The sequence below is a fragment of the Brassica napus genome, chromosome C5, assembly GCF_020379485.1.
Source record: "Brassica napus cultivar Da-Ae chromosome C5, Da-Ae, whole genome shotgun sequence".
Taxonomy (NCBI): Eukaryota; Viridiplantae; Streptophyta; class Magnoliopsida; order Brassicales; family Brassicaceae; genus Brassica; species Brassica napus.
In genome coordinates this window covers 4,405,689-4,426,047 of record NC_063448.1, presented here as the reverse complement: position 1 = coordinate 4,426,047, position 20,359 = coordinate 4,405,689, and the positions used below count along the sequence as shown (strand labels likewise).

General features: G+C 34.7%; 3 long non-coding RNA genes across 4 annotated transcripts; 2 read left to right on the top strand and 1 right to left on the bottom strand.

Moving 5' to 3' along the window:
* The first annotated feature begins 727 nt into the window (after positions 1 to 727).
* Positions 728 to 3,640, top strand: LOC125587450. Its single transcript, XR_007323733.1, has 4 exons — positions 728 to 1,070; positions 1,150 to 1,445; positions 1,527 to 1,588; positions 1,721 to 3,640. It is a non-coding gene; the product is annotated as an uncharacterized LOC125587450 (long non-coding RNA).
* Positions 3,641 to 4,050: 410 nt separating this feature from the next.
* LOC111206429 lies at positions 4,051 to 5,311 on the top strand. The gene is made up of 2 exons (XR_002658681.2): positions 4,051 to 4,988; positions 5,098 to 5,311. It is a non-coding gene; the product is annotated as an uncharacterized LOC111206429 (long non-coding RNA).
* A 1,405-nt stretch (positions 5,312 to 6,716) lies between these two features.
* On the bottom strand, positions 6,717 to 19,917 carry LOC106368339. 2 transcript variants are annotated; one of them, XR_007323732.1, is made up of 11 exons: positions 16,699 to 18,005; positions 16,247 to 16,469; positions 16,072 to 16,158; positions 15,289 to 15,725; positions 15,060 to 15,113; positions 14,469 to 14,615; positions 11,698 to 12,934; positions 10,945 to 11,474; positions 8,359 to 10,859; positions 7,342 to 8,082; positions 6,717 to 7,218 (listed from the first exon to the last, which is right to left on the bottom strand). It is a non-coding gene; the product is annotated as an uncharacterized LOC106368339 (long non-coding RNA). The 2 variants fall into 2 exon arrangements; XR_007323731.1 differs by having other exon boundaries at positions 6,717 to 8,082; positions 16,699 to 19,917.
* Positions 19,918 to 20,359: the final 442 nt, after the last annotated feature.

Genomic DNA, 20,359 nt, shown 5'->3' with positions numbered 1-20,359 from the left:
ACGATTTCTATTAACTTTTTAAAAAAAAATAAAATAAATAAATAAAAAACTGGTATATAATTATTTTATTTTGTAAATATTTATATAATTCACATAAGAAACGGGTACCCGGAACCGACCCGAAACCGGTAGTACCCGATCCGAAACCCGAACCGAAATTTACTAAGTACCCATTGGGTATAGAATTCATTTATCCGAAAAACCCGGACCCGATCGGATCTTATCCGAACCCGAACCGAATATCCGAAGTCCCAGCCCTAGATAAAACTTTTGGACAAACAGATTCCTATTGAATAAGTTAATGTGGCATATATATACCCTGTCTAGTTAACCGAAAAAAATCAAGGACATGTATGTTTTGAATAAAGTTTAGAATTTGAGTTTATTTTATTTTTTATCTAATGTAAAAATTTCTAATCAAATTTGAAAATTATGTGGATGTAACATCTGTTAATGAAATCCAAACTAAACATTAGTTTTGTTGGACAAGATTCAATTTCATGCTAGATTTGGAATAATGTCAAAATAAATTCAGTGAATTACATGTTGGGTTCTATAGCTGGATAATTAGGTTAAAATGTGTGTCTTACGCCGAATTAAATCTGCAAAATTCAAATAATATTACATGAAATATTGTATTTCCAACAGTAATAATAAATATAGAGATATTAAATTATTGATTAGTTAAATGGATATATAAAATTTTGGCGCAATTTGAAGTTGGGCTTTGATCACATTAATAGTCGAAAAGCCTATCTAGGAAGCGTACCGACGATAGTCTTTGTTTCTGGAGTGTTTTCTTCTGTAATTTTTGTTTTTCAAAATCCTTTTCGTTGCAGACTGTGTACAAAGGAAGGAAGAAGAAGACGATCGAGTATTTTCAAGGTTCTTCACGAGAGATCTGTCTGTCTCCTCTTTTCCGAATCAGTGATTTCATGCTTAGGTTACCTGAGATTGAACGCTTGATTTTAATGAGCTGATCTCTCAATAGTGACTTGGATATTGACAAAGTTTGGTATTTCGTCACTTCACTCTCTAAATCATCCAAACGTACTCAAGTTCAATGCGTGGTAAAGACTTAGCTATCATCTAATCAATTATCTGCCTCTCTCTTTTATTTGTTTCTAATATCGTCTTCTTGTGGTTTAGTTTTGGAATATTGCGTTGGGGGGGGGGGTTATCTCAGGACGTTATTGCAGCAGGTACTTCAACTGTGTTCTTGATGACTTGTTTCTGAAAATCACTTGTTCTGCAGGACTGTAAGCTGCCAGAAGATTCAGTATATGGTCTTGCCTATGATCTTGTCATAGCCTTGCTGTAAGATCATTCTCTTACCAGTTTGACACTACCTCTAGGAAATTTTCAGCTTCTTACATTCGAAACAAATTACATATTGTGATCTGAAACCATCAAACATCTTACTTGATGAAAATGGACATATTAAGGTAAGCATTTTTTCTGTCTTTTCTATTCAGGTATCTCTAGTTTATTTTGTTTAAATGCTATCATATTGCTTTGTGTTGCAGCTGTGTGATTTTGGGTTGGCAAGGAAGCTAGATGATATTAGTAAATCTCCATCCATTCCACGGTAAGGAGTATTTATCTGTCCGTTTTCTCTATATATATAGGCTTAACAGTGTTAGTGAATCTAGGATTTCAAATTACACCGGAAACTATATGTATGACATAAATACTCATCTCTTGTGATAACTTGCATCAGGGAAAACGTGGAACTCCGTATTATATGGCTCCAGAACTATATGAAGATGGAGGGGGTCCATTCTTTTGCTTCTGAGTTCTGACCTATGGGGCCACTTGGCTGTGTTTTTTATATGAGTGTTACACAGGGAGACCTCCTTTTGTGGCAAGAGAGAGTTCACCCAGCTTGTGAAATCTATTCATTCAGATCCAACTCCTCCACTCCCTGGAAATGCCAGCCGTCCATTTCTCAATCTCATTGAGTCTCTTCTTATCAAAGACCCAGCGCAAAGAATACAATGGGCAGATCTCTGTGGTCATGCATTTTGGAAGAGTAAAATATAATCATGTATATTGGCATATACACAAAGTCTAGGGAGAAAGTTCCAAAAGGTAGTTCAAAGCACAAGGAGAACTCCACTCATGGTTCAAGGGCGCCATGAGACGCCACAAAAGGGTACTCCTGTTGGTTCAAAAGCTCAAACAAAGTTTCCTAGCAAGACAACTGGGTAAAAGCATGGAGGTCGTCCGGGTTCTAACCGCCAGGTGAATATCCTAAGATTGTCAAGGATAGCAAAGGCAAATCTCCAAAAGGAAAATGAGAAGGAAAACTACAGGAGACCCTTACCTAATAGCAACGAGAACTGTGCTGAAGTGAAAATTGATAACACTGATATGGAACTTGATTTTGATGAAGACAATGATGAGGATGGTCCAGATGAACCAGAAGGAAATGAGAACACCTCTTGTGCACAAGATGAAAGAGTTTTGAGTCAAAATGAGAGTCACAGAAGGCAAGGAGTTAGGAGCAATAATGTGCCTGATGAGAACTCGTCTGCAAATGAAACACCAACCTCGGGTGAACCCAGAGATTTCCATGAAGAGCAGTCAGAACCTTTTGAAGTTTCAGCTGCGCTACCTAGTGCTAGCCCTCAAGTTAAAACTCATAGAGAAAGAGAAGTTTCTGGGATTACTGTTCACCACGACTCGTCTAAAACACCTAACAGCCTCAGTGCCGTCCTTTGACATTTATCTGATCCTTCTGTTAGACCCGTCATGCCCAGCAGAAAATCTGACAAAGAAGCTCTGCCTTCTCTCTCATTCGAAGCACCACAGCCTTCTGATTTTAGTAAGATGGGAAAGCAAGAACTTGAACCGCTTAACAATAGAATCATAACGGTTCTAAGTGGGAGTAGTGCTGGCATCTCAGAGACACAGAACCTGATCAGATACCTCGCAGACACTGAGTAGCAATGCTGATGCAGCCAACATATTGACCAACGGGCCAATAATGCTTGTGCTAGTAAAAGTTCTCCGGTTATCCAAGACCCCAGCGTTTCGTGTACAAATTGCTTCACTAATTGGTTTGTTAATCCGGCCTTCTACTGCTATTGAAGATGAGTTGGCAAGTTCTGGTATTTTAGACTCTCTTGCCAATGGCCTCAGAGACAAACATGATCAAGTGGGAGCAGTTGTGGGGAGCTCTGGAAATTTTGGGCTGGAGAAAAACTTTGAAGATGTTATTGACAAGGGTGTAAACAATAACAGGAGAGGATTCAATGGTATTGGAGATGCAGGAAGGCAAAAAGAGAAGCATTAGAGCATGATTAATGAAGATGCTTAGAAGTGCTTAGAGGGGGTGCTTAGCAAAAAAATTAATATAATAGCGGGTGAGATCCACACAAAAACTAAGCATTTGTGTTTATTCCACCGGTGTTAACACTGTTTCGCGGGCTCCACTAATACGTGGCGGTCTGCGATTGGTTCGTTTTTAATTTTTTTTTTTTTTTAAATCAGAAGAAAAAAAAAAAAAAATTAAGCACCCCCATTTGGGTGCTAGGTTTAATGGTGCTCTTAGCGTTAGTGCTGAGGTGTCATTCTTGCATAACTCCTCACAGCCTCATTTAAAAAAGACTTTAATTACTAAAGAAATTACGTACCATGCCACTATCGACCAACTTTATATTATTATATCTTAACTGACGATTATGTAACCGACCATTAATTATCTGGACCAGACACTGAATAGATTCGGTTTGTAATGTAATGAGATACTTAAATTATTCAATTGGGTTTCATATGCATTTGTTAAAATTAGCCCAAAGCTCTTTGTCTGTTTGCTTAATATGGAGGATACAATATTACGTAAATATTATTATTGTTTGCATAATATAAAGTCTGAATACTATTATACTCGATATATTGATCTAAATATTACAGAAACATATTAATTCAACATTGTCATTGAACCATTTTATTTATTTTTTCACATCCAAACGTCTTTAGCTTCTGAAATTCTGCACTACATACTTAATCTTATAAGTGTTATTGTAAATAAGCTTTAATCAAACATAAGTAGTATTACATATTTCTTTTCTGAGCAACAAGTAGTATTACATACATAAGATATTTGTATAACATTTTCACCCTGTTGCGGGTCATTATCTAGTTAGTGTACTGAACAAGAGATATCTCCGCGGGTCAAACAAGGTGGGACTACGGATACTTACTCAAATTATCAGCCCTACATGCAAACCAAATGAGCCAAAATCAGAACCTAAAACCAGAGTAGACAACTTGAAAATGTGCGTACAATTTAAGGATAATTTTTACTATATTTTGAAAATAAGGAAGCTAGATTTCACTATATTACTTTTTAACATATGCTATGAAAATTCAAAATGATTATCTTGGCATGTAAGGCCCATAATGTTCGTTAGCCCACTTACATTCTTATCGTAGGAAGTTTTCCCGCCAAGTAGCGTAGGTTTCCTAACTGCAGTAATTACAGAGAATCAATCATATAATTCTTTTTGAGAAAGAATCAGTCATATAATTCTTTTTGAGGGTAAAATCAATTATCAATCATATAAATAGATCTCATATAATTGACATGTACAGAATATGGTAATAACAATTTTCTTGACAGCTCATATGACTTTCAAGTCACTGCATGTGATTAAATTAAGATTTGAACAATATATTTTCTTTAACCAAATTTAGAAAATAACTTAATTGGTCAAATATATATAATAAATATCATTAATTTGCATGTATCGATATGGAAGATCAATTAAAATAAAATAAAATAGAAATGGAAATTTGTGATTTTCCAAGACTAAAAGTTATATAAATAGAGCTTTTCTACAAGACATGAAAAGTCAAAGATATTTCTCTTGCTATATATTTTATACAGGAGAAAAATATGGCAAACACACAAAATTTGGTGGTTTTTTTTCTTGTTGTGATATTATCAGCTTCAATGTTTAACACCAACATTTTGGTTTCAGGTATGTTGAAATTTTACTGTAGTTATTTTGCTTAGTTAGACATGATGGTTTAGAGACAATAATTGAAGAATTAACAAATATCGGATATGTTTTGTGTGGGTTTTTGTAGGTGGGAAGCACGAGGATAAAATCAAGTATACTTACTGCACTGACACTTTATGCTCGGACAGCTACTTACCTCATATGTGCTTTTTTGATTGTACTAGTAAAAAGTTTCAAACCGGAACTTGTATAGTTCCTTCTCCTAATGCTCCCTTAAGATGTTGTTGTGGTAACTTGTAGCCATCATCTACTTAATATAATAAAATGGTTTAAGAGCTTCATTTATACTTTTGTAGGTTGGCATGATTATTAATGACTGCAAAATACTACTTTACTAGATTAGATTAAGACCCTTATTTATTATGTATAAATTATTTTATGTATTATATGTTCTTACATATTATGAAATAATAAATATATATTGAATAATTAAAAGTCAGTAACTATTACATATACAATTAAATTTTATTAATCCAAGCATTTTTAAATTTTTTTTGATAGGATATGTAATTAAATTTAAATGATATTAACATACATAGTATATTTTTAATATTAATGTCTATTATTTATTCAATATGGTTTATAGTTTAATTTAGAATGATATATATACATATATATTTTAAATCTTAATGATTAATTAAATTAGACTTTTATTTATATGATTTTGTAATCATTTGTATTTTGTCATAACAAAAATTTTAAACCATGGATCGCAAAATTTGAATGTGAGACTTTTAACAATTTTAGTAATTTATAGTCATTTTTTAAAATTCAAAATATAAAATATACAGAAAAATCTAAATTTTTATAATATGGTTATTGTGTTTTTAAAAAAAATTATTTTAATAGTTTTAAATTAAACAAATTTGATAGAAGATACATTTTTTTATCAAATATTTATTATTCAAAATCATTAATTGTCATATATATTTTACCCATATTAGGCAATTCAGTAATCTTTATTTAAGGAAATAATAAAAAACATTAATAATGAATTTATGGTTAGTTTAATAAAAAACTTATTATATAAATAGATGGACCAATCTATTTCTCTAATAATTCTAAGAATCATCCTAATGATGACATGTGCCTACAAAAAGAAGTTGTAATGTTTCACAAATAATATATAGGGGATTATAATGCATATATTAAATTAGTCAACGAAAATACAACTTTTTCTCGTTTGAATCTTCTACAACACACACACAACACACAAACGAGCATCAGGTATGTCCGTACATCTTATACAAAACGGATTGAAGTAGGAAACTGCAAACACATATGTTTATATTACTTGTGCCACTTGATTTTGATGATGGAGATGACGTGAAATTTACAGTACCAAGGTTTGTTCTTGCTTTAAGATCTAAAATCCTTGAAACTTTTTAAGACTTTATCCATGGTTTATGTATGTTTTTGTTTTGTTGGTACAAATCTGCGGAAGTTCATGAATCTTGAGATGGTGCCTAGGAAAAGAGCAGTGGTTTTGGATTAGATTGAAAAACTTAGTAACTTTCTCCATGTTTAATTACTAGTCACTTGATTCTATAGTAGTTCTTTGTTCAATGTCTATCAAGCTCTTCTTCTTGCGTACATATGAGCTGAAGTATCTAAACGTTGGCCTTTATGTCATCTATCAGCAGGCTTCTTATCATCAATCATGTGATCTGATATAGTTTTTTGAAGTATTACAGATTTGTCAATTTTATTAATAAGATCTCACCAACAAAATTTAAATCAAACACACACAAATTCAATTTCAATTTCTGAAACACAGAGATTTAAGTCACTTCCGATCTGAAGGGTTGAAATGATCCAATCGAATGTATCAACAAACTACTCATTTGTAAAGGTTGGTGTGAAGAGGAACGAGCGTGGGGAAAGGTACAATGCTGGAAACCGCAGTGTTCTATATAAAAACTGAAGAGTTAGTTACCAATGATAATGAAGATGCAAGAGAAGATTCTCTAACCAGAAAGCAAGTCTATGTGGTTGATCTTTCTGCTGAAAACCCGAATCTGAAGATGGATAGGAATCAATATGCTCAAGTGGGAGCAGTTGTGGGGAGCTCTGGAAATTTTGGGCTGGAGAAAAACTGTGAAGATGTTATTGACAAGGGTGTAAACAATAACAGGAGAGGATTCAATGGTATTGGAAGGCAAAAAGGGTCATAGGGAGCTCAGGACATCTGAAGAAACATTCCAAAGTCAAAAAATTCCCAGATTATTTCATCAGATTTCTGCTTCCTGTATAAGTAAGGAGATAGAAAAAGATTGGAAAGAGGTTTTTGAAGTTGATTTTAGAGCATTACCTACAAACATGAGGATGCTAAATAACAAGAGACTTTGTTTGTTTTTTACGTACGAACATGAATACTCATCATCAAGGGTTTGCAAACTATGTGCACCAGTGCCTGAACCTAAGCTCACTGTCTGAGCCTCATCCTCTACTGCTTGATCATATGAGGACAGCTCGACCTGGTTCATGTTCCGAACAAAGACTGTGAAAGCATCGAACCTGTCATGACCATAAGATCTGTAGAATCCAGCTGTTAACTCAGAAGGCTGAGGATGTTAGCTTGGTGTAAGAGAGGTAGCACACACCAATTCCGCTGAATGCTGATGAAGCAACGGAGAGGACACGGTCTGCATGGGAGGTGAGAAGAGACGAGTACCAAGTCCACCGTCTGAGAAGAAAGAATTGGAATGAGGCTGGCAGGAGCATCAGAAAGTGTAAAACAATACCCCAAATGTGATTCCCTGTAAACACACATGAGGTAAAATCAGAAAGTGTAAAACAATACCGTGATTGTGTTACCCATGTTAGTCTGAGAAAGCAGACTTGAAGCTCTCGCAGAAACCTCCATAGGAGTCTTCCCATCAAAAACAGGAACATCATCAACTACAAACGACAAGCAATCTTCTTAACAATCTCCGCCACAGCTAAGTACCCTACTGACCATTCATATTTGCCTGCAGCTTCTTTCTCAAAAACTCCACTCCCTTCAAAGCATTTTTCACGTTGTTGCAGTCTGAAACTTCACCATCTCAAGCTGCAAACAAAGAAAACACCAAAACAAAAAACATCTTTAAAATTACAATATATATATATATATATATAATACATTCACCCTTTGTAATAAAATCTCATGTTGCAGCAACAATCCCATGGGATAAAGGAGAGACCTGTTTTCTCCTGATTTTTTTTTCCTTCCGGGAAACGATTAATTAAATTATAGAGAAAGACGTAATTTAGCAATAACTCATAAAGCAATGGCAATCGATGGGTGGGGGGGGGGGGGGGGGGGGGGGGGGAAGGGAACACTTACTGATCTAGAGTGTGGAGAGGGTTTCAGAAACGGAGCTTGATCGGAGACGATGGCTTCGCATTTGACGGATCTCGGAGATCCATTTCGAGCTAACCCTATTTATCGATTCACCGGAGATTACGTCGGATCCAAATCTAAACCCGAGCTCCCTGCGTGTTAATTCTGATCTGCAGATCTTCGCTTGAGAGTTACCAATCACTGAACCTTTCATATTTTTTCTGATGCGAAATCGAAAGTTCAAAAATGCAAAGAAGATCAAAAGTGATTTGTGGATAAACGGTGAGGTTCGGTTGCAGTTTCTTTTCTTAATTGAATTATTTATCTTCTGATATATAAACTGAAACATTTTTTTCGTGGCAAATCTCCAAAATAGCACTTTTAAAATGAACAAAATAATATTTTATCTTTTGAAAAATTTAAATTTTTTTATTTTTCAAAATTTGAAATCTTATCCTCTAAACCCCACTCCCCAACTCTAAACCCCCTAAACTCTAAACTCTAAACCCTAAACCCTAAATCGTAAATCCTAAATCTCACCTCTTAACTTTAAACTCTAATGTCTAAATTAATTTACTATTGGAATATAAGTGTATATTTATCTCTTTTGATAAAATATTAAGTGTTATTTTAGTCATTTTTATTCTTAGAAGCTATATTTGTAACAAAAAAAATTTTAGTGCTATCCTAGTCATTTTTTTTTTGCAAACTAAAGTGCAATGGATAAACGAAGGTCGGTTTTTCATTTTCCTTTAATTAAAGCTTAAAAGGTAAAAAAAAAAAAAGAAAATTGACAAAATAACCTTCAAATTTAGAAAATAAACAAAAAAAAATGTCCAATTCACAAACACACTATTTTGACTTTCAACTTCTAGTCAAACACGAATCGGTAGATTTTTAATGAGGTCAAAATGGTTTGATCAATGCAAATGTGAGATTTTTGTTCCAATTTTAAAGTTAAGGATTAGAATTATTTACTTAAAAAATATCTTAATTAAAAATTGTTGTTTTCATATCAATTCACTAGCTTAGTAAAATATATTCAAATAAGCTTAGATATAATATTTTAAAAATAAATAAAAATCTAAAATATTTTAAAAACTTAATTAAAAATACAATTATAATTAGAAGATGAGGCAAGTGAGAAAGTACGAAGGCGAGTGCGTGAAAAAGATCTTCGGCTAACAACGACAACTATTTCTATAGATCAGCCATCAGAGATCCCTTTCACGCACTTGCCATTCATTCTTTCTCACTTATTTCATCTTCTATCGAGCATATATGATCATAATTCTAACAATATCATGTTTAAGATTTCACCTTTAACTTTTATGTTTTTATTCTTAAAATTGTTTAAAACATAAGCATTTAATTATTTTTTGTTATATCTGAATTTACATTATAATTGTATTTTTAATTAATTTTTTTTTTGTTAAACAATTTTTAGTTTTTTATTCATTTTTAAAATATTATATCTAAGTTTATTTAAGCATATTTTATTGAGTTAGTCATTCTAATCGATATTAAAAACTACAATTTTCATGTTAAAAAAAAAAGAAAAACAACCATTTTTAATTAAGATATTTTTAATTAAGCAATTTTAATCTTCAATTTTAAAACTGAAACAAAAAATTATATTTTTATTGACTAAACCATTTTGATTTCGTTAAAAGTTAACAGTCAAATATAACTAATTCTACTAAACAATTGATTTTTGACAAAACCGAAATGACTTGATCAACGAAAATAGTTTTTGACTAAAAGTTAAAGGTTTAAAACGAAGAAGCTCTAAGAAACAGAAAGGCTCACCTGCAGCGAGATTAAAGGACATCTATAAATTGAGGGCGTTAAGTCAACGTGCAATTAAAAACACCGTCAAAGGTAAAAGTAAAGTTAACGGAGAGATATTACACGGATCCCAAGAATAGTAAAAAGATTTCACAGTTTCACTAATCTAATCCGGGACTCCTCATCTTCTGCCGTCGCACCGATGATTCCTCCGGCGAAGGAGAAGACTCAGTCGACGATGACAGCACATCGTCATCTTCATTGTCCATCGGGGATGAGAGCGGCCGGGAAAAGATCTCCACGGGAGATAACGGCGGAGAAGAGTCCGAAAAATCAGTTTAGCACACCAACCAAACACAAACACAAAGAATCAAACATGTTTCCATTAACCAAAGCGAATCAGTTTAGCACACCAATGCTTTTCGTTTTTACCTGTCTTAGGTTTCTTGACAAGTACGCAACCGCCCAGAAGCCTGAGTCATCGATATTCTCACATAGCTTGAGTCCAAGTAAGCTAGTTTCTTGCAGCCGCGAGTAATTGCAGCAAGACCAGTACCAGTTATATTCTTTATCCCTCGCAGTTCAAGGTGACTTAGATGTATTTTTTCAACCCCAGCGTCTCTTAGTTCACCGCAGTAGGATAGAATGAGAGCCGGTTCAAGCTCTTGCAACCTCTTGATATAGCTGCTAAACCGTCATCTCCAAAACCAGCACAGCTGCACTCAAAAATCAAAAATCAAAAATTAAAACACTTTCCATCAAGAATAGCTCAAACATTGTTCTACAAGGAATGTTAATTACCGGTATAGATCAAGTTCTAGAAGCTTCGAACATTTGGAGCCGATATGAAAGATCCCTTTGTCTGAGATATTTGCGCAGAGGCCAAGTTTCAATCTTAGAAGATGCGAACATTTTGAGATATACTCATTACTCAAGCCCTGTGGCCAAAGAAAAAAATACCATAACTGATAAGATCAAGAAACACATTTAGAGTTTCATTTGACATGTATCTTCTCTTTACCTCTAATCATTAACGCCATCACAGTCAGTAAGATAGAGCTCTCAAAGACGCTTGGAGTAACATCCACGTTCAGACAAGACTGAACAACAGCAGAGATGGCTGCATGCTAGGTTTAGGGCTTTCAGGTTGGAGCAGTTGCGTGCTAGTCCCATCCCACCGTCAGTCACACCTACACATCTGCTCACTCCGAGCTCTGGCAAGGCTCTACAGCTAGAGGTTAAGGTTAAAAGAGAGGAATCAGAGACGCGAGCTCCATCGATCCATAGAGTCTTGAGATGCTTCAAAGGTTTGATGTTGTCACAGATATTTCCTGTGGAATCACAAATCATTAAATCAAACATTTTTGAACAATTAGCAATGTTAAAAAAAAAAAAAAAAGATTATTGACTAGGCTGGTGGTGCCTAGACAGATCGTTCTGAAAAAATAGTTTTGTTTTTTATGTCCGATTTGCTGACTAGGCATACGCCTATGCCTAGACCAATTTCTAAAACACTGACAATTAGTCTAATTAAGGCATGGATTATGAACTTACGGATATACAGTGACTAGCTTTAAGGTGTTGAAGATCGGACAGGATGGCCTTTGAGTATGGAGATTAAGCTGGACGAACTCATGCGATCACACCTTGTGACATCAAATCTCCTGTTTATAGTTCTTACCAGTTAATAAATAATCTTAAATTGATTTTTTTTTTTTTTTTTTTTTTTTTTTGTCACGGGCGGTCTCTGGAATCCTAGAGGACTCGAACCCAGGCGCCTTGGGATCCAGTTCACTCTAGTGTTACCACTAGGCTATTCTGTCCCGGCAATCTTAAATTGATTAAAGCTTCAAAATAGTACCTGTAGTGAAGGAGAGCCATTTCTCAAGATACTGTAACCAAGCATCATCTATCAAGGGGCAGCTTACCATGTCTAAAAACCTCGAGCTTTGGCAGTAAAGCAATAGAGCGGACAGAATCATTGGTGATCTGAACCAAATCACAGCCAAGATAGAAAAACTTTACACCCATACGTATCAAAGTTTTCAACTTATGCCAATCGAATAACTAAAACAGAGTAAAGAGAGAAGCTCTGAGACGAAACATGAGAGAGAGACTTCAAGTCTTTACATTTCTTACAGAGAAGATCAATCCCAAGATCAGAGGTCTCCATACACCATTTCAAACTAATCTTTTCTCATTTATGCTTACAGATATATATATATATATATATATATATATTTAATTAATCAACGAACTAATCTTTTACAACACAGACACACACACACACACACACAAAACGATTAAAGTAGTACACACATATATTATATGACTTGTGCTACAACTAGACAACAACATAAACGCCCAAAAACAAAAATAGAATAGCTAACGGATCACTCCGAAAGGAGGATGATCGTAGTGGCCCAGGCCCTCCGTAGTAAAAATGGTCTCCGCAGCCACTAGGCCCTCTAGTATGCGTCTTCGCAGCCGTGTACGAGTCGGGCTGCGTCGCTCCTAACTGAAAGTCTAGAGGCGGCAGAAGGGACCGGTTCTTCTCGGCAATCTGCATGTTGCAGACATATGCTGCTTTCCTGAATCCTTTGCCTGGAAATGCTCCGGAACCCATTTGGGTAATGTTGCTCAATCCGGTGCTGTTCATATATAAAACTTCCCCGCCCCACTGTACTTTGGAGGCGTGAGCCGACAGTGTCGTGAATAGTTCGACGGGCCAGTAACCGATCGGGACAACAGTCAGGCCCATCCCCAACCACCAATGGCCTGAAAGAGGATCCTGAAAATTTTGTTTCTTTAATTGTTAGCAAACATCCCTAGGGGCAAACATAAAACCAAATCAAATGCAATGAAATAGACGAGCAGTAACAGTGATGATCGAACTTGAAAGTGCAGATAGTTGTTTGAACGAATCTTCACTAAAATGATAAACAAAAGAATGTAGATAGGCGAGTTTAAAAGCTTGAAGAGAGTTGCGTTAGCTAAGGTATCAGCTTCAAGAGTTATACGCGAATTGAGCAGCATAGCAAGGGTCTTGGAGTCGGAGAACACTGTCAATGTTCGAAAATCCGGACGTGACTGCCACACTAAGTGCAGCTTGCAACAAGAGCAGAAGAGACAAACTTGCCATCCACATGATTGGAAAAGATCCACCCCCCCATTCCATGCAGTACAGAATAGGAGCTCCGGGGATTTCATCAACAATTGGGGCTTCATGCCAAAGAACGAGAGCTTCCAAGGAAGCTTTAAGGATCACCTCTTCCACAGTAAAATGGAAAGAGAAGTTTTGTTTATAGTCGTCCATATGATCCAGGGATGAAAGCGAAGGTAAAATAACATGTTGGAGGAAATGAAGTTACGAGATGGATTGTCTGTTATTGCAGGTATTGGATCCAATACCTGGGACATTTGATATAACACACGAAGTTCAGTTTCAGGAGCTCCACATCCAAACTTGTTGACCGCAAGTTCATTCTCACAAAAGAGAGCATTACTTCATCGTGCGGAGGATCGTCCAGATGTTCTGATTCCAATCGAAATCAAAAGCATATCCAGCAGCCAAACTCAAAGATCTCTCTCATACCCTATGAACACTAGGCTTAAGGCTTTTAATCTGAGGTAAGTGGCCGGCATAATTGGATCAGCGACACATGTCTTTAGAGAGCAAGGGGGGAGGAAGGCGTGGTTGCTAGGAGGAGATCCATGGTTCCGACCCAATATTGATGTTCATACCTAATGACGATGCAGTGACGTGGGGCACAAGCGAATAAGGTGTTGAAGTTCATTAGAGATGGCATAAGAAAGGAGAGGGAAGAAGTGGACGGCAAGTCAACACATATCACCTTCCCTCCTTTTCTTCACTTGTGCCTCCCAAAACCCCAAGGAGGCGAGCCATCAGACGTTCTTCAAATCAAAAGAGCAAGAGATGGTAAGACCATAGTTGTAGGCTGTGTTCGAAAGTAAGAGAGAGAGAGGAATGAACTGAATTGGGGTGTAGCCGAGCCAAGTGATGGTCATAGGATCGAATATGAGGGAGTTGAAAGGAGAAGGAGGGAAATGAGAATTAAATGGGCATCAAGTTCACAATATAGAAGGTCAATGACATGGAGGAGAGGCGTTACAGAGGAGCTAAGATACCACTGAATGCTAGCCCAGAGTATCAAAGGGCCCAATTACAACGTTGGACGAATGTGAAAAATTTCACCTCTTTAAATAAAAGATTATGTGGGAGCATTTGGTTACTCGTTTTTTTTTTTGGTTAACAGTTACTCTTAAAATGACTTTATAAGTAATATACTGTAATAGTAACTGACCTTCCAAATCTGCAAGGTTATATCGAACTGGTCTCCCCCAAATGTCGAAGTCCCGATGATTGCTCCTCCTAGGACGACATGCCTGTTGACGTGTACGAACCCTTTGCAATAGTGGTTGTAACACCCGCTGCTAATATAGGCATCTATCTGAAATTTATAAAGATTCAACCAAATAAAATCGTATTAGTTGTTACGTTTCAAATTTACACAGACTATTTCATGTCAGTATTCAAACAACGAGATAGTTTTTTATTGCCCTTGATTTCTTTATCTTACATGTCTCGTTTCACATGGTTCCTAACTTCCTGTGATTATCAAAGTTTGTTCTAGAAGCCCAATAACTTTGCTAACCTTTTTCTTTCTTTTGAAACTAAATTAATGAACATTGTAAACCTTACTTAATTATGAGGTATGACCAAAGATAAAAGCACACTACACGTCATATCATTCAGGTATATATATGTGTTCTTCTCAAAACTTATCGTATTAATAGAACTGCATTAGCTCCTAATAACAGTAGTAATAATAAAATAGTTTTGCTAAGTGTATTTGTTGATATATATTAGAAAGCAAAAAAAGGAGAAAACTTACCGTCCAATATGTGAACAGTCTAGCTTGTCGATCGCCATATTTGTTCGGGTACACCTAAGTAACATGAAATTGAAGAATAAAGTCTATGGTTAAGTCATTTGAACGAGTCTCGGTTAAGTTGAACGAGTCTCGGTTAAGTTGAACGAGTCTTTGGTTTGTTTCACTCTTTCAGTATTTACGTGTTTAAAAAGTTACAGAAACAACAGAAATTGTATATTCGATAACTTACCTGCCAACCCGTCTCAATCGTGTTGAGGTCGTTGTTTTTGTAATTACCGGACGTGACCCAGATTTGGGCCAAACTGAAGTCGTCCCCTGACTCCACCACGGGGTTCCAGACGTTCAGCGTGGCTCTCGTCCCATAGATTGGTAGATCTGCTTCCACGAACCCTACAGCGTACTATTTTCACCAAAAAACGATCAGATTCATGTTGGGAATAGTTAATATATGTTGAACTAATGAAAAAAAAAACTCGCCTGATGTCCTTTTGTGGCTCTTTCTGCGGCATCGGGAATCAGGGGGCCGTACTTCCCCTGTGAAAGTTCAGCTTCAGCTTCAACTCTTTGTACAGGAACGGTTCCATGAGGGCACGCTGTTCCATTGCGATGCCAGACTTGCCAGCCAAATCCTCCTTCTTCTGTTTTCGTCATGCCGCTGGGGTAATCCTGTAAAGACAACAAAAATGGAGTTAGACATGAAAAGATGTTGATCGTATATGGAACGATATAGAGATTGATTCAAGAACGATAAACAGGATATTTGTTCTTAGCCCAAACCAGTTTGGGGTTATTGAGATGATATATGTTTTAGTTCTGTGTTGGAGACAACAATATTAATTCTCTGTATCCTAATCGTGTTACCAACTTCAAACACTCATCAAATCATTAAACGGTGTGGTTTTGGTGAAGTCATTAGTTAAACTAAGGTTTGAAAGTATCAAGAGGGATTGTGGAGTATCGATCATGTTTAATGAAAGTAAACATTTAAAAAAAAAACACACACACAACAAACCTGGAAGGAGTGATTTTTCAGGAGGGGGTTCGTGAGGGATGGTTGGTCCATTTTCTTAACACAGTCTATAACATCTCCGTCCGAACTCTATTATTTCAAGAAAACAAATAAAAATGTAAAGTTACTCTAGATCAAGTTTGAAGTTCTAGTTAAAGTTAGTCATTTTAAGTCTTACATGAACGGTCAAGACTGGAGTGGCGGCTGAAACTCCTCCACAGAGAGAGAGTAGTAAAAGTGCGGTTGCCATTGTGAACGCTGCGACGATGATAGTATTGGTGCCTTGGAACTGCCATGGGTTAGATGGCCATGAGGTGAGAGCTTTGAAATCGCCAAGTTTTTGGGGATCTGATTGTCCTCTCTCTTTCATCTTCTTCATCTTCTTCAACTGCTTCTAACGTCTACACACAAAACCAATTTCATTATTTACTTTCCACGACCAAGTTACTTTGTTCCATAACTCTTGATAACAAAAAAGAGTTCCACAACATAGTTCACAAATTAAGCAACCATCATTCTTTTCATGGAAAGACCAAAATAAAATCACAAGGAAGCACGTTCCGATTAAAAAAAAACGTTTACTTTGCAAGATTTTGTTTTCTGAACCACAAGCATATATATAGATCGGACCTGTTAATGTTGTTCTTGTAACACCATAATGCACCTGTGTTAGACTTCACCACCGATCTTGACAAAATGCGATGACGATTTTTTTTTTTGTTAAAGTAATGCGATGAAGATTACACAACGAAAAGAAAAAGATATTTTTAATTTTTCTCCGGAAGAAAGCTCACAAGGAAACTGCAAAGTAGAAGTTCTTCATATATACGAACAAAGATTTTACCTGGCATCGAGTATCACTTGCGACTGTCGTCGGATGATATAATATTTTCTTATCCGTTTTTGGAAATTCCCAAAATAGAAACCTTTGACCAAAGTGGCAACCACCCTGCGGTCCTCCACTCTCTTTAACATTTGTGTCTATTTGTTGGATTCATTACTTGTTTTTTTTGCAGGTCTTTTTTTTTGAATCTTTGTTTAACAGGTTTTGACAAGTGTAATTTGAAGACAAAACATAAATACAAAAAAAAACTATCGATGCAACATTTCGATTCTGATTAGCAAATCATATAATTATGAAACCCATTTTCATGATTTAATCAATACTTTAATTAGACTTTATATATTTATTGTTTAAAATATACAATGTTAAATTCATTTAGTGATCTTAGATATTATAGTTTCGCATGCTTTTGAATATTCTCCTTCCTAAACAAAATAGTCATATCGTAATAGTAGTTTGCTTTATTTGGATACTATATTTAACAACTCATACATGAACTTGTAATCGTTAAGTAATACTATATATATTTAACTTTAGCTTGGAAACAAGACGTGGTGGATGTGGTCCTTACCTTTCTAGTTATACCACTAAATTGTTCTTTTATTTGTTTTACGCAAACGTTCTAGTTAAATCAATAAAAAAATATTATAACTATTCGAAAGAAAAAAATTAAGCGACGATAGTTATTTAGTGGTCACTTGTCCGAGTAGGCCACATATCAATTATTTCTCCTTTTCCGTTCTTTTGATATTTGTGAAGGTGTGTTTCTCAAACTAATGTTTTCGATTAAATATGGAAAAGATAGTTACATAAATGTAAACTGTTAATTATACCTTTTCCTACAACTAAATACGAAGTTTATATCGAAATAGAGCAGAGAGGATGAACGGAAATGAGCAATGACAACCGAGCGGAGATAAAGTTAAGCATGCAGGGTCCACAGTCCACTATGCTGAAAATGAGAATTGTGAAGAGAATGCAAAAAAAGATCCAAAAAGCTCTGCAAGCGTACTTCACCTACAAGAAATATCGAAAAGAGGTTAGGCTCTAAGTCTCTAACTATGTAATGATCTCATTAGTTAAAGTACATGTTAAACTATTATATTACTTACGAATAAAAAAGATATTACATAACTTCGATCAACTATAAGGTGATCAACACAAAGAGATAAAACTTTTGGACAAACAGATTCCTATTGAATAAGTTAATGTGGCATATATATACCCTGTCTAGTTAACTGAAAAAAATCAAGGACATGTATGTTTTGAATAAAGTTTAGAATTTGAGTTTATTTTATTTTTTATCTAATGTAAAAATTTCTAGTCAAATTTGAAAATTATGTGGATGTAACATCTGTTAATGAAATCCAAACTAAACATTAGTTTTGTTGGACAAGATTCAATTTCATGCTAGATTTGGAATTATGTCATAATAAATTCAGTGAATTACATGTTGGGTTCTATAGCTGGATAATTAGGTTAAAATGTGTGCCTTACGCCGAATTAAATCTACAAAATTCAAATAATATCACATGAAATATTGTATTTCCAACAGTAATAAATATAGTTATTAAATTATTGATTAATTAAATGATTATAAAATTTTGGCGCAATTTGAAGTTTGATATATTGGGCTTTGATCACATTAATAGTCGAAAAGCCTAACTAAAATATCCTCATTTGGCGGGAAAATGTTTCCTTTAGTGCATCTTTCAAACTCGTCATATCTAGGGCTGGACATTTTATCCGTTAAATTTGATTTGATTCGTTATTCGTTTCGATTCGATTTAAAAATTCCGGATATCCGTAAACCTTCGAAGCAAAGCAAATACTAAAAATCAATATCCGTTAAAATCGAAGCAAATCACAAATATTAAAATTTTGGGAAGCGGATATCCGATCCGATCCGGTAATATATAAATATATGTATATCTTGACTATATTTAAAGTTTTAAATGTATAAAATTATATAATTGTTATTCTAACATATGATTTGACAAATTCTATTCACATTATTACTTATATAAAAATATTTCATAAAAGGAAATGAATAAATTTATGAGAATTATAATTTTTTCTTAATTTTTGGCATATTATAATTGCTAACTAAGTTTAAAAAATTTGTAAAATATGTAGATTCAATATTTATTTTAATTTTTATCTTACATATCATGCAAAAAATAATTTTACAAAACAAATTTATATCAAAATTTTAAGATTATTTGCATTAATCAAAACATATGAGATATCTGTAAGTATTCGTAAATATCCGCAAATATCTATTTATTTTCCGATTATCCGTTTTCCGAATATCCGTATTTTTCCGAAGCAAACCAAATCAGAAAATTAGATATCCGTAACATACAAAGCAAATCACAAATACCTTCGAAACCCTGGATATCCGATCCGTGCCCGCTTAGTCATATCTCGTTTCGCCTCAGAAAGTCCCTCCGGATCCTTCTATTAGAAACATATGAAAGTAAACGTTGATCTAAGTTGCATTAACACCCATGGGGTCTGTGCACCATTATAAATTTTACTTTATCCATTTTGGGAAATCCCCCAAAATAGAAACCTTTGACGAAAATAGTAACCACCACTCTCCGTGGACCCGAAACTTCTGTTTTGTTTTCTTCTGATATTTGTGAATATATGCGTTATCAAAAGCAACCATATTGCAATGTAATTGTATAATAAGGTATACATATAATTCAAACTAACTTATTTGATTAATATGGTAAACTTATCACTTATATTTAAAATGTTTAGTATAATTTTTTCCATGCAAAATTCCAGTCAGATATTCTTTTCCTACCACTAAAGATAAAAACTATTATCGAAATAGCTAGAGCTGCTCAAAAAATACGAATCCGAAAAACCGAACCGAACCCAATCCAAAAAAGTAGTACCAAGTCGGAACCGAAATTGATTAAATATCCGAAAGGGTTCAAAATAGGGGTGTTCAATCCGGATATCGGTTCGGTTTCGGTTCGGTTTTTTCGGTTTTTTGGTATTTCGGTTAGTAAAATATAACTACCATTCTAAATCCATATTTACTTCGGTTCGGTTCGGTTTATATACCGTCGGTTTTCGGTTTATTCGGTTTTATACCAAAAAACAGAATTCTTTATTTTGGGATCATATTATATGAATTTTAGAGTCTTGTTGTCAACACATTCATTTATTAAAAAATATTATAAGTTTAAATAAAAGAACAAAATTAAAAAATGTTTCTATCATCTAATAAAATAATCAAATCTATAATTAAAATCAAATCTCAAAATTTTGATGATAAAAATAAAAAACAAAAAATAAAACAGAAACACGAAGCACAAAAAATAAGTTATTATATTCTTTCATATTTAGCGTTCATCAAAGTAATGTTTCTTCTATTAAACACGAAACTCTATTCGTCTATAGATAATAAAAAAATTGTGAAGAATTTCC